Source organism: Brienomyrus brachyistius, chromosome 6 (genome assembly GCF_023856365.1).
Source record: "Brienomyrus brachyistius isolate T26 chromosome 6, BBRACH_0.4, whole genome shotgun sequence".
Classification (NCBI taxonomy): domain Eukaryota; kingdom Metazoa; phylum Chordata; class Actinopteri; order Osteoglossiformes; family Mormyridae; genus Brienomyrus; species Brienomyrus brachyistius.
In genome coordinates, this window is record NC_064538.1 from 10,466,614 (window position 1) to 10,481,778 (window position 15,165).

The 15,165-nt window shown below is 40.9% G+C and overlaps 1 protein-coding gene across 2 annotated transcripts in view; it reads left to right on the forward strand.

Moving 5' to 3' along the window:
- Positions 1–2,267: 2,267 nt before the first annotated feature.
- The window catches only part of LOC125744485 (poly(rC)-binding protein 4-like), a 33,423-nt gene continuing 20,525 nt past the window's right edge, over positions 2,268–15,165 (forward strand). Inside the window, exons 1-2 of one of the 2 annotated variants that reach the window (XM_049016344.1) lie at positions 2,268–2,287; positions 2,453–2,635. The gene's annotated coding sequence lies outside the window, so the exon portion shown is untranslated. Of the gene's footprint in view, positions 2,288–2,354; positions 2,636–15,165 lie in introns of those variants that run through there. The other variant, XM_049016343.1, reaches the window with a different exon arrangement.

The following is a 15,165-nucleotide window of genomic DNA, read 5'->3' on the forward strand; positions in this document are numbered from 1 at the left end:
CGTGCACAGCTGCCACAGGAGGGCTGGCCGTCCGGAGGCAGCCAGCAACTGGGCTGACTGTTGCTGCCTCCCAGAGCAACTGCAGTGTCACTGCTGGCCCCCTCAGTCTGGCTTCGACTGCCATGCAAAGGAGCTCCTGCTGTGATGGTGAGAGCCAGTAAAGATGCAGCACGCGTCAGAGGGAGTGACTGCTAAACAAAGCTTTACATCCCACACTAAAGTAGAAATTACCTGTCTGTTCTGCATATCTATATAGTTTTCCATATTTTATATAATTTTGTGCACTTACGCAACAATATTCAATGCAGTCAGTTAGGATCTAGTGCATACTTATACAGCTATATATTTTACAAAATGATTTTTATAAAATTCATCCTATTCATCCATCACAGATTCTGTAGCCTATTTGACGAACTTAAGAGAGGACTTTATGATTTATTAAGCTTGAGGTCGAGGAACCACTATATTTGTAATTGCCTGATGAATTTTTAATTTACGGGAAGTACGTGGTCTCTCTTTGCCGTTCTGTTTAATTAAAAATGATTAATGTTCATATGTCTGTAAAACAAAAATTAGTGACATATACCTGGCAGACCTGATCAAACATAGCCTTGAGTTTCTGTGGTATCGCTTGAATGTACAGTATATTCAAACCAGGTTGTCCTTTTTCTATGTGTGAATGATGGACTTGTAGCAGAAAATGGATGAGGCATGGAAAAATGTTTCTGCTCATGTTGTGCCTACTTTGTTTAAGGCTTGTTTCATTTTACAGACAAACGATCCTCCTCTGTCCTTGTGCCACAGGTATCACCGAGTCCACGAACAATGTGGAGAATAAGGAAATACTCTGCCAGGCTTCAAAACATTACGCAAGCCAGGATCAGAAAAGTAATAGCCTACTAGCTTTTGAGTTAATCCTGCTTCCAGTGCTCAGCTAAATAATTACACGACCATTGAGTTTTGTTTAAAACAATACATTTAAAAGTGCTATCAGCTCTATAATGATTAACTCTACAACAAGTATTATTTCAAACACTCATTTTGCTCATGTGAGCGTCAAAAGGGCTACATATTTCGCTCTTTGGCTAATTAAATCAATTTATTTTATATTTAAGTAACTTTCTCTTTTCAAGAGATTGTTGGCAAAACCTAGTTCTGTTTGTCAGCCAAATACACACGCATATCGAGTATGCTTTATTTGTGTGTAATTTATTTCTTGCATTCTTCCATGTCCAGGTGGTCTACTTAAGAAAACACAATTAACGTGCAGCCTTATCATGCTGCATCAGCCACCCTAGTTAATTTACTAACTACCACTTGGTTTAGAGATTCGATGCGTTAGAGCCAGTGGCTCCTCCGCGTTATTTTCATGGTAAGTGCATCCAAAGAGAAAATAATCAAGGCTGACACTTCATTCTTAATTAAACTTCATTCTTCCAGTTGCACAAAATAAAAACCGCACGAATTTCATAACAACTACTGGCAAATATCGACGGACCGACCATGTCTACACAAATGAAAATATTAGAATGAGCTTGCATTTCTGGTAACTAATTCAACCGTATGTCGTGGGTCACATCTCAAGGTTTGGGCGTTGGAATACTGCCTCTGCTTTGTGGGCGCGTTAAAAGGAGTGCAATGCTGAGCAATTAGGGCAACTGGTATCTCTAAAAACTGCCCACCGAGAATGTGTATTTGGTCCTGCAATGGGCTGGCATCCCATCTAGGGTGTGCCCGATCCCGCCTGGCATAGGCTCCAAGCCCAAGACCGGGATGAAAGATTAGAAGATGGGTAGGTGTTATAAGTCCTTGTATTAAGAAGTCCCATAAATCGAGAACTTAATCTTCGTTGCTTCAGTATCATGAAAACTGTTTCAGTGTTCCACGTCATATTTTGTTTTATGGTTCCTAAATTATATAGGCTAGTAATAAATAATCCATTCCTCCGTATTGAACATTTTCATAATTTTAATTAGCCCAAAAACATTTTCAAGGAGACAGATTTCCCGAAATAGCCAGTGGGTGGCGATATATCACAAATATTTTGAAGTCAAGCACTGGGAGAGTTCAGACTTGGTCAGAGTGCAGTCCAACCTGGACAGCCGTCAACGGTGTGTATAGTCGCATAACATATATGTGTATTGGTCGTTATTCAGTCGAACAATTCTTCAGTAAAAAAAAAAAACTTCCTATCTACGATTGTTTGTGGGATTAAATCTTAGTATTAGCGTACAAGGTAGATTCCAATGAGCTGGTGTGTTGTCATCGGGATGCAGTAATTCGCGAGGTAAAACGTCGACGGATTTTAAATTTTTTTATGTGCAAGAAATAAATGAAGAAGGAGGAGTGCAGCCCTACATGGGTATGTCAGTTAGTTTGGCAGATGGTCTTACCCAGAGTGCATTGTTTTTATTCAGCCCCTCGTTTGTCTGTCGTAATTGGATCCCAACAGGGTAGTCCCACGCTAGCTGCCGCCTGTGTGTCCTCTTTCTGGCCCCCTCCCCATCTTACTCTGGTGACACGGTGACATCAGGATTATTTGTTATAGCCAAGACGTTTTATTGTGGACAACAACCGGAGATTTACAGATATATCAGGATTCGTACTACTGATTTTATACTATACAGCATAGCAGGTAAGAACGGACTTAATTTAAAACATCATCCATGCACTAATCCCCTTACTGTTTACATATGTCTCTTGAAACTCTTGGAAACGTTTTTTTGTTTTGTTTTATGTTTTTTGCAAAACCTGTGGTGCCACTTGCGTCGAAAAATACATTGGAGGTGGATTGGTTGTATAAGGAAGTAGCCTCTGTACAATTGGCAGTCTCTGCTACTGCAGCTTCATGGGTAAACTTTGTCTGTGGATATTAATTGCTTATTACTAATCATTCAAGTATATTCAAGTATACTACCGTTACCGTTCAAACGCATCTAAAGTGCCGTTACAGTAGGAGCTTGGGGGTGGCTGTGGTTCTGCAATATTTGTCTGCTCCTTAATAATAAATAGCATCCAGTCTGACGTGTGTGTGCCATACTCCAGTAAATAAATGCATTTAAATTAAATATGAGGGGGGAAAACACGGTTTTTAATTAAATTGACACGTTGCGAATCTTTTATCTTACCGTAATGTCATATTTTAAATATTCAAACTAGACGGGCACGATGTAAAACTAGGAGACGAAAAAAATCCACCCCAAACAATGGCATTAGTTCTGGGATGAAAAGGATTATTTCATTATGAGGCTTGGTGTCCTTATAATAATCGGGAGATAACGCAGCCAGTCTGCCACGAAGATTTGGCTTCTCTGCGCTGAATTGCGTGCATGACATACTCATCACTCACTAGGACGCAATTACATTATGTTGACCCAAGTCTCCCGCGTCTGGCAGGACTGAAAGATCAATCAAGTTCAGAGAGCGAACTGGAAAACACAAAATACAGTCTTCTTATATCCGCAGTGTTTCACCAAGGTTTTGGAGTGAAGTGATCAGACACATCACAATGCGCCTTGTGAAAAACGGCAAACTCGGCTGCAAAAATGTTGCAGAATTTGTAAAAGGAATCAGCGTAGACGGCGTTTGACCGATATTTTCCGGTGGTGAGAAACGGAGGAGCGTTCAGTATGCGTCCCGTTATCCCTGCTGGTGTTTACACGCGCTCTAAATCTTATCGGATACAATACCCAAAATAAATGATAAAATGATAAGCAAACGACAATACAGACAGACCAGGAGTGTTCCATGAGCTGTAGTTTTATTATTTATATATTTTTAGGGATGGTGGAGTCTTGCCAAGAAAAAAAAATATTGTAGTCAGCAGGACTGCATGGCAAATTGCTTTAGGGGTTTTGTGGCACGTAATTTATAATCAGAATCCCGAAGGCAACAAGCCAGAAAAGCCTATCTTAGGATACTAGTAAAAGTATGGCTTTAATTGCAGCCTATGGCATTTGGAGTCCAACTACACGACCATTTTAGTTTTCCCTTATCAACTCTGGTTGCCTCCCAGTTTAAAAAAATGTGGTTGGGTGAAATGGTATTTTAAAATTTCCCACAGAGTGCACTTGTTAGTGTGAGTGTGTGTCCTGGGGGGTCCCCTGCTTCATGTCCTATGCTTCCAGGATTAAAATACAGGGTCATTATGACCCATTACTGCATAAGAAGTTATGGTAGATGGATGGAGTTTAACTGCAATGCAAATCGGTTTAACAATAAAAGAACAGACGTGAAAGATTGTTAATGAAGTTAGATTTCAGGGTGTTAGACACTCTTAACTGCTACTGATCTTAAAACTACCCTAGATGCATACAAATGTATCATTTATTGGTTTAATTCAGATTCGCTTTGTAAGAGTAGATGTCCTGGCAGGGGTGCGTGTTGCACCTGTATTGTAAAGGATGGATTGTACTAGATGGTTCTGAAGCTCTGAAGGACAAATTCCTGCCATAAACACAAAGTCTGTACTGTTAAGGGGTGGCCAAGGGTGACCCCCCCCCCCCCCCCCCCCGCCCCCTCCCATTCCCCAAATCCACTCTCATGAATATGACTGCCCCCTGATGGCCATGGCAATAAAAAAAATCGGTAGGCGCAATTGTTTGAAAAAATGCAGAAATATGCATTTGACAATGTATATGGAGTGTATTACTGCATAATTCTGTAGACCAGAAAATTAGAAAACTGTTTAAATGCCTTATTATTACACTGCAGGCACCTGTTGCAACTTTGTTTTAACATTGTGTTGCTCTCCGCTACCCAAATGGCGTCATTTGTCATTCTGTCATCATGTTTATTTTGATGTTTCTGAAAGGCATCTAAACTGTAATTAACGATCACTCATAAAACAGTGACAAGCTGTTATCTTAGTTCTCGTCTGTTACTCTTTGCTGTTCTGCAATCCAGATAAAAGAGGCAATGCTTCCTTCCAGCTAGGCAGTCTTAAGCATACACCCCACAGCAATGCAGTTTCTGTGCTGCCTTGTGAAAGGAAGGCAAGGTTGGTGATCCTAGATGTTAGTGGAGATCAGGGTTACAATTAAAGCATATAAACAATCTACACTCTGGAAAATTACATATACATACAGTACATGGACATTTCCAAAATAGTTTGTAGCTGGTAAAATGGTTACACAGCTAATCAAGATACATCGTAATCTGCAGAAATATTAAATGCTTTGATTATGGTGGAACAGCCATATTGAACAGACTGTTATACATAAAATGGATAAATACAAAAATGTAACCATCCTGTAGGTAAACACACAGCTTATGTAAGGTGCAATATTTAATACATTTTTTTAATTCCACCGAACTTGACTTTGCAGACGAAGCTGTGATCTTCTTGGAGTCTCTGATCAGGGCTCTTGAGACTTGAGACACAGAGAGAAGTCTGAGTGTTTGGGCTGGCGAGTGTCCTTCATCAAAATGAGATCCAGGCCTTTAATTGCCTGTCGGTGGAGAGAGTGTCAACTGCATCGCGAGGTGGAAAGGGGAGTGTGGCGTTCCCGATATCTCTGTAAGACGATGAGGGTCTTTTGAGTCCCGGTGCTCCCTGTCCTGCTGTACGGCTGTGAGACACGGATGCTGTCCAGTGAGCTGAGACGAACACTGGACTCCTTCGGTACTCTGTCTCTTCGGAGAATCCTTGGGTACCGCTGGTTTGACTTTGTGATGAAGGAGTGATTGCTAGAGGAGTCCCGAATGAGGCACATTACCTGCATTGTGAGGGAGCGTCAGTTACGGGATTACGGCCATGTGGAGCGTTTCACGGAGGGTGATCCGGCTCACAGGATCCTCACTGCTGAGGACCTGAGTGGCTGGACCAGGCCGAGGGGACGCCCACGTAACACCTGGCCACGGCAGATAGATGGGCATTTCTCGAGGGTGGGACTGGACCACATGTCAGCTTGGGAGGTCACCAACCAGGATGCAAAGTTGTTTCATCATTGGTGAGCGTGGTAGCGTGCTCTGTCAGTGCATGCTCCCCAAACTGCCCTGACCTTTATGGGTCTGCCTGGATGAATTTCATGAAACGATCATGAATTAACTCAGCAGGTAGTTGTGTAATGATCTGGAACATGGCCAGTTTGATACTGGCAAAGTGTCACAACCATGATTTCACAGCTGAATCATTTAATATGTTTTTATTGGCATTACAACAGAAATGCTGGACCTAGGAACCAAAATATGGGGATGTACGTGACTGAGACACGTGTTAAAATGTTATATGACATTCGAAGCAGGTTCATACTACAACCCACCTTGCGGTTTTTACATTTTACTACTTTCTTATATATACTTTTCTTATTAGATAATTTCAGTGTATTAAAAGTAGGATGCATTATGCTTGAGTTCATATCTGTCTAGTTAATTGCCTTTGAAGGTGGCTTTTCGTCTAATTTCATAATATACATGCATGTGGCAAATGCTTTCATGACCCAATAGTAAGCAGAAAAAAGTCATTTTAAAACACAATTAAAAAAAACTAATATTTTGTATGTTATACAGTATTTGTGCATGCTTAATTGGAATTTTGGTTTAATGGAAATATCAAATATTGTAGCAACTATATAATGATTGGAGTTTGGGGTTATATATATATATATATATATATATATATATATATATATATATATATATATATATATATATATACACACACATATCTATATATGTATATATAGCATTTATTTATATGTAGATCTGAGAGAATATGGAGATATAGAGATTTCAGGAACATGTCTAACTATTCAGCATTTGCCATTGCACAGTAATGCTTAATGTCAGTTCAGTATAGTGAATTGTATATTGGTCTTCAAAGGAGAATAAGAAGTCGGAAGTAGTTGGAAAATGATCAGAGGAAGATCAAAAAGATATCCACATTTGATGACATCTCACATTTGGGTAATGCGATTTGTGGCAGTCGGGTTACAATATCATGAATTGTATTGAATATGGATTGAAAATGTCAAATCTGCAGGTTGGGTCCCCATTTCAGCATTTCTCCCCTTCAGGTCTCGGATAGGCCATAATCTCAGGGTATCCTTCGGCACAATCTGCCTTCTGCATCTCCCATGAATGGTGACATGCTGATGCTTTGAACGTAAAGAGGCACATTTAGCTCTCTCTGTTGCAGTTGATCGGCCATGACAGTTTCCATTCTTTGGATGGATGAAAATTCTAAAACCCTAGAACCCCATTAGCTGAATAATTGAGGATAAACCATAAACCAAAAGCCAATATGGTGGCTCCACATCCGTGATGGTCAAGTGTGTGAAGAACGTTTGTCAAACAGCTTGCCAGCTTGAGTGGTAGAGCTTCCTCCACACTGGGACTCTTTTCTGGTTAGGAGCACATAACTACTGACCAAGCGTTCAGCAAGCTCTAGCACACAACTCAGCATGGCCCTGTGACTCACCTTGAAGAAACTCGGAGTTCCTGTCACCCTTTGCCACATCGAGAGCATGAGGTCGAAAATGCAGCTCATTTGCGCCTTCAGTGTACAGCTGTATGCTTTTATAGCCCATGAGTCTCAGTGCTGCTCTTTTTGGTGCTTGCACAAGCCTCTGAATTAATGATGACATACAGTCTATGAGCAAAATATCAAACAGCTTAAATAAATATATAAACCAACAAATAAATAAATCTCTCAGTTGAACAGCTAAGTAAATAAAATTTCTGAGGTCTTAGAAACATGGCTGGGGTTGTTTCTTGCTAAGGTCTATGCATCCAGAGTTGACATGCTCTTCTGCGGCTTTGCAGTGACTTCCTCTGGGTATCTCCAGTTTCTCCCCACAGTACAAAGAGATGCACTTTAGATGGGCTGGTGTCTCTGAAGCTCGCAGAGTGAGTGTTTGTGCTAGTGAATGTATGCCGCTGATGGGCCTACATCATGTCCAGTGTGTCCCCTGCCTCATGCCAGATAAGCAGTTATGGAAAAGTATGGATGGATAGATAATATCTTCAGATATTTCTAAAGTCAATGTTATTCTATACTAATGTAATGTTTAATTTGACAGTGAAACCTGTATTCTGCTGTCCCTCCCATCCATCAGACCCTGCTGGGGTGGTGACATGGCTTCAGTGTAAGGGGTGGGAATATATTTGAGATATAATTGTTCATTTTTCCTGTTGTTTTTATTTTTAATTTTTTATCTACCCTGCGATGAGTTGGCACCCTGTCCTGGGTTATTCTCTGCATTGTGCCCCTGGTTTTCTGGACAGGCTATGCAGACGGGACAAGCGTGTGTAGAAAATTTATGGATGCATGAAATATGCTAATTCTGACAGATCCTGAAGCTCACCAACTAGAGTATTGTACTAAGGACACAAAGGTTGCGGGATCAAATGACTTGTATCCCATCCCTCTATTGTATGTTGCTGTATGTCGTGCTGTTTACTATAGTATTTATCCAAAATAAGAAAAAAAAAAAACTTTTATACGCCAAAGCTTCATACAAAATAACAGGTTAGATAACCAAGCAGTTTTTAGTCCTATCCATAAATCTGTCGATTATCTGCTCATTGGAGAGTTTGTCCTCCAAAAGGGGGGTGGGCTGCCATTGTTGTGAACAGGGCATGACAGCTTAATCTTTGCTGGAGAAACACAGCAATCAATGTGGTGTTTTAATTAGACCAGAGTGGTAGAATGTGCACTCGCTTACCGCTGGAGCAGTGAGCAGTTGAATACTAAGGTCCACCAAGGGACCATACCCAAAACACCATTGCTACTCAACCGAAGACACCAACCGCTTGATTTAAATGCAAACTATCAGCTAAACACTTGATTTACACCCTTGACAGAGAGCCTTCTCCAGCTAATAACAGGATAAGCTGTTCAAATTTTCGGCATTTGCATGCAATTGCATAGTGATGGCATGGTTTTTAAATATTTCATCTTTAGACAATAGCAGCATTGACAAGCATAAATACAAAGACCTTAAGAGTCACATTTAATTAATGGGTAAAATGACAAAAGGCACTCACATATCGCAAACACGAAGAATGTCTTTTACGCTGGTTAATATGGAGACCGTGTGTGGGAGAATGTGCATGGGCAGAGTTGTTCAATGTATTCATCAACAGAACCTCACTGTTTTTTTAATCCACAAAGTTTTATTCTTCATTTTCTGTGGAGGTACAGCATGATAAAACGCATTGCCTGGGACACAGTGAGCTGAGTAGGTTAGACAGGAATTCTGGTCTGGTAAGAGTGGAGTAGCGCTATAGGAACGTACTGCTGCCAGGAGTGGATCAATACGGGAGGAGAGCAGTGAGGCCGGGAGGGTGGGTGAGCGTTAGAGCCGCTGCGGCCAGCAGTCCCTCAGCCCAAATTTAATATCCTAGTGCGCTCTCAGATTCACAGATGAAATAAGAGGAGGAGGGGCCAGTTCTGTAATGAAAACTAGACAACATCTTTTGAAGATGGAACATTGGTGGGGGCTCAGAATTTGTTTTCACGTGAATCACAGGAAAAAGGCCAAAGATCGGGATCCCCTGAGGGCTCTTGGTCACATAGCAGAAACATGTGGCGGTTCTCGGCCTGATGGAGCTACCAAAGCGACGGGTTCCAAAGCGTTCCTGGCCATATGGGTTCTCTGCCTTAACACATTGTGAGAACTTCAAAGATAAAATGAGCGTCTATGAGTATCGGCTCTTTCTGAACGGCTGCAGGTACATCATGGGTATAAATCGTGTTCCTGTCAAGGCGTAAAATTAACATTATCCCAAATATTGTTTTATTCTTGTAATCTGGGTAATTGACCCTAAATGCTCGAAGTTACTAAATGACCTATACAAATTTAGAGTATGCCTCTCTGTTTTTAGTAGGCTATGTGCTCACTGAGTTGGTAAGTTTCTTTGAGAGCGTACCTGGGGGCAGTCACGGCATTTCCTCAGGAATTTTTCAGCTTTGTATAAATTTGGCACATCTGAGAAACAACATAGGGTGTCGTTTGCGAGGTGTGAAATTTAAATTCTGGTCACCCGTGCTTTGACGCGCAGCGGTGAAGGAAGGCTCACTCTTAAAAGGCTGCATAATCCCTGTGGGGGGGGGGAGATTCAAAGATAATGATCGGATCTTTTAATGCCACAAATACTCCATTCCATAAATTTTCAAAATCCACAGGATTTTGAATTTCTTTCCAGAGAAACAAAGTTTAAGGAGGCATCTAACAGGGCGTTAGCTTTCTCCACAAACCGGAACTGAAAATAATCACATACATATACTCCCAGTACAGAACAGCACTTACTTTTGACGCTGCATTTTGACTTAATGAACCTGCCATCAGGATCTGAGAGTAATCTGGGGCTTTGTAATGCAGTGGCTGTGTGGCTTTCATAGTTCTCTGTGAAAAACAGGGAGTGATAGATGTTTTGGGAATGTGGAAGTTTTGGGGGAAGAAGCCCTTTTACATGCATGCAGCTGGTTGCAGTAAGAATGGCAATCTTGGGTACTTGTACTCTGCCATGTGGGTCAGCATTATACTAACTTACATTAGACAGCGAAGCAGTAATTTTTAATTGCTCCAATTTCCTCTGCATCTCATCTCTCTTTGTAGGATTTTTATCTTTAAAAATCCTGCAAATAATTTTTCCTTGATGCCAAGACATGCAGAAAACGTAAATAACAGACAGTGTAAATGTCATGTTCGTTTAGCTCAGAAACCATGTTCCCCGAGTCTGCAGCTTTTAAAATAGTTTGTCACCCAGTGCAACCGTTTAGTCCTTGTGGAGGAAGAAGTTGGCCTCTACACTGGTACCTTTGTAATCCTGGGCTTTTGGATGTAGCGCTGTCAAAGCACAATACATTATCTCAAAATCAAATCACGCTGATAACTAATGGCTCAATGTATGCAAAGTGGCTATTGTCAGAAAAGCAAGACGATGCAGTTGGATTTAAGAAATTATTTTCTTTTAGCTTCTTGGTATACTTTGGCTGAAATGCAGATTTTGCATGCCAATTTGCCGCCTGTTTCAGGCAGCCTTTCTCAGGACGCTCAGTACATAGTCCAGAAGGATCTCCCCTCCTCAGCAGCTGAGTGCTCAAACTATTAAATGGGCCGTATATTTTTCCTGGAATTGAGCTCCAGCAATAATGTTTATCGTGACAGGCCACTATATTCCTGTGTACCAGGCTTTAAGAATACAGACAAACTGATAACTTGAGAAATGGCCCTTTCAAATTGTATTAGTCATTCTGAGACATATCGCCTAACTGCAGACATTTGGGGGTTTTTCCGCATTCAACCTTCAGATCATCCAGTAAGCTGATGTCTTTCTTTAATCTATACGATCGAGTCTGTTGTTTTCTTTCTTGAACATTCTTTAAATTCTGTCACTGTGATTTAATTTTCAGGATCCAAACAGAAGCACCCAGTGTAGATTAAATGGTGCTTCACTAATGCTTAAACACATCGAAGCTGATGCTGTTAGGATGGAACTCTGTGTTTTAATAGTCTGCAACTAAAGGCCCCGTGAAGTGGTCTAATTGCAAATTGTATAATTGGAAAGACCCCCATGGAGAGAGAGCAATGTTAAAGAAATCTAAACCTAAATGTGTTATAATCAAAAACTGCCTGAGGGAGCATTAAAGGGAGGCTTTGTTTACCAAGAGATCATTTGCACTGACGGTCAAGCACTTATGTGATCATTCCTACTTTCTTTTATGCCAGATTGAGAAATAATACATTTTAAAAGAAAGTAAAAAACATGATATTCTTGTAACTGTAAACACATTTGTCCTGCAATACAGTGGTATTTACTGTCCCCTTTCTCTATAACTCTGGCAGAAAGGGTGAAAACAGGCAAATAAGCAAACCCATAAAGAGGAAGGGTCCCTACTACCACACACGTTTCCTAGTATTACGTATGGTTCCCACCTGAAATACTTGCACTGTTTTTAAGCAAGTGATTAATCGATGTAAGCAACTAAGCCCTAATTCTGGTTTCCTCTGCCTCTCATTGTTACCACTCAGGATGATGCTATGATGAACTGTACTAAGAACAGCAATATATAAAGCTCACTATTTTGTACTTCTTGAAACCTCAATCAAAACAATGACCGACAGCGCTGTTGTAAACCTTGCTGGAAAGGATGAGTGGAAATCACATATAGTACCGCTGACTGATATGGGGCTTTTCCCCTGGCATGCAGGAATCAGGCTGTACCCGAGCCATACTGCAAAAAGACACACGGTACTGCGCAGTTACTGCGTAGTTCCAGCTCGCTTCGGTTTTCCATTGCAGCTGGGTCGGCTCAGTAAAGGCGTTGCCGGAGAGCCACAGTGATGTAAACATGAAGTGGATTCTTGTTTTCTGTCCACATAGTGTACATCTTTGTGTACATAGTGTACATTTACCATGTTTTTATATCCGCTAGCACGTCATGAGAAAGTCGGCATGATACTTTAGCATCAAATGCTAGCTGAATTAGCAGTAGCTTGCATAAATTTGTATTAAGAATTCATTCTGCCTGGCTGTTCAATTTTTTAAGTAAGAGGTTGGAAATTTTCAATTTGTAAGTTATTGGGAATGCATCGATACGTCGTGATGTGTGATCCATCCATCCATCCATTTTCCAAACCGCTTATCCTACTGGGTCGCGGGGGGTCTGGAGCCTATCCCGGAATCTATGGGCACGAGGCAAGGAACAACCCAGGATGAGGGGCCAGCCCATTGCAGGGCACACTCACACACCATTCACTCTCACACCTATGAGCAATTTAGCAACTCCAATTAGCCTCAGCTATGTGGGGGGAAACCGGAGTACCCGGAGGAAACCCCACGACGACATGGGGAGAACATGTAAACTCCATACACATGTGATCCAGGCGGAGACTCGAACCCGGGCCCCAGAGGTGTGAAGCAACAGTGCTAACCACTGCACCACCATGCCGCTCCTGTGTGATAATACTTCAAATAATTTACAATGGAAAAGCACCTCTTTGCGGTTTGGTTCAGGTGCAGCTCAGTTCTCGGTAACAGAGATAATGCCAGCAGCATGTGGCCTATGCATGTCTTCCCTAGAAAGACCTTGGTATCTTAGAGATAGTAAAGCAGCATCACAGACACACATCAGCCCTAGTAACCATTTAACAAGGACCTTGGAACAGGGTTGGGCTGCCTTATCCTGATGCTGTCTATTGTGATCTCACTGCCAAGCCACCACCTCCTGCAAGCTGCTCTACACGAGAGCAGATCTGTACAGAATGGGTAACTGGGCAGGCTGTCGAACAAACATGCGTTTGCATGCTAATTCCAGTGTGAAGAAAAACAAAACTTTTTTTAAGTTACATTTTAGTTTTTCTACTTGATTTGAACCACTATTTTACATTGGATCATCATGTGTGAATATACAGTACAGATGTTCTTAATGTATATTTCTTTAAAGAAGCCATAATTGCAATAATTAACCAGACAATCAATCATTGATCAACTACTCATATCCAGTTTGATAACGTTCTGGTTATCTGCTGTTTTTCTGACAGAGTACTGGAATGTTTCGAACGAGGTAGCATTAGCCATTATCAGCTCAGGCAAATGACTTGGTGTCCCCCTATAATTTTTTGTTATGTTGTTATATTTTTTTTTCTAAAATGCAAGTGTTTTTTTCTTTTTCCTCTAAACTTTCCATGAATGCCATCCAACTTGAATAATAACTTTTATGAATGAACAAACGTACAGTCGCAGAAAAAATTAATAGCGCACTCTATATTGTGAAATAAATCCTGGTTTAATCCTGGTTCTGCTGGCAAAAGGCTACACTGAGCATTAGGTTCCAGGCTCAAAATCTCTGACAGCAGCACACAAGAATGAGGTGAAGCAGGAGGCACTGGGAAAGACCGGAAACCAGCCAGCTGAAGGGTGGAAGCGACTTCCTAATGCCAGAGATGACATCAAGTGACCTTCAAAAGGAATGGGAAGCATTAAGTGCAGGTGTGAAGTGCACAGCTAGGACAGTTCGTACCAGGCTCTGAGAAGCGGGAATGAAGTCCCACAAAGCAAGGAAGAAGCACTTCATTTATGAGAAACAGAGAAGAACCAGGCTGCAGTTTGCAAAACAATAATAAAAAATATATTATAATAATTCACAAACGCACACCCATAAATTGAAAAATTAGTGAAACAAAAAATTGTACTGTAGTCTTTTAATTGTTTCTGTGGCTATAGATATCAGCTTTAGCACAAATTGTGTCATTATGGAGTTCCTTTGGACATTCTGTGAGATATTACTTCTTTCTTCATTCTTTGCCAAAGCATTTAGTAATATATTTATAGCCTTTTCTTTGAACTGTCCACTGGAGATCCTAAGAAGTCTTTAAAGATCATGGATTATTACACTAATCTATAATAGGTTATAACCAAACTGCTCAGGTTTGTAATCTTTGTGTAAGACAAGTCCAGAATTCAATGTAAAGATTGGTTAATTTGGTACACAATTTATGTCAATGTTTATACTGTTATAATGCCAGGATTCTAGTAGTTTGGTAAAACAAGTTACATTGTCATAAGAACAGGCATATGCACCCGTTTCCCCCTCCCTGCCAGGTTTTCTCCCTGATGAATCCTCCCTCTGTCGCGCAGATCACCGTGGGAAGCAGGTAACTGCGGGAACATGATGCATGATTTGACTGATTTGGCAAAGGTTTCTAGAAGGAGGCATGCTGAGAGAGAACTCAGATGTGGATGGGTAGGAGAGCTGGAGGAAGAAACCAAAACCAGGGAATAAAAACAACAACTAAAAACCCATAAGATCTAGACTGTGTCTATGGACACGTACAGAGAAAACTGGCAGAGGAAAGGAGTACAGGCTCATTATGCTTTAGCATCAACAAGATTATGACCCAGTCAACACTTGATGCCCAGCATGTGCTGATAATAAGTCCAGGTATCACCAGTGTAAGCACTACCTTGTCTGAGCTACTGCAGTTTGCGGTCCACTTATTTTTTAACTGGTTATTTTTCTTTTGTTATTCATAAATTCCTCTAAAGCAAGACGTTAGATCTTTAGAAGGGTATTCAACTGGATTTGATTAATCAGTGGTTTCATATTAAAAATGTGGTACATCAGTTTACAGACTTTCAAGCAGTACTTTAAATATGAATTATTAAAGTATGTACGCATGTGTATTAATATAGGGTTACTCTCAGTGCTTTCAGAGC